Here is a 260-nt window from a genome sequence, read left to right as displayed (position 1 = left end):
ACAGACGTACAGGAGCCACACACAGACACGCACAGGAGCCACAGAAGACGTACAGGAGCCACAGACAGACGTACAGGAGCCACAGACAGACGTACAGGAGCCACAGTGTTGACGTTTGCATCAGCTGGTGAGGCGCATTTGACCACCAGTCACCACTCACTAATACGACCCTGTCACTCTGCAATCTGTCATTTAAATTTTATTCTCTGTTCAAAAAATAATAGAACGTATGGTCGATATTTTTTTAATGTAAGTAAATT

The sequence above is a fragment of the Homarus americanus genome, unplaced genomic scaffold (assembly GCF_018991925.1).
Source record: "Homarus americanus isolate GMGI-L3 unplaced genomic scaffold, GMGI_Hamer_2.0 scaffold40248, whole genome shotgun sequence".
Taxonomy (NCBI): Eukaryota; Metazoa; Arthropoda; class Malacostraca; order Decapoda; family Nephropidae; genus Homarus; species Homarus americanus.
This window is presented reverse-complemented; position numbering follows the sequence as displayed.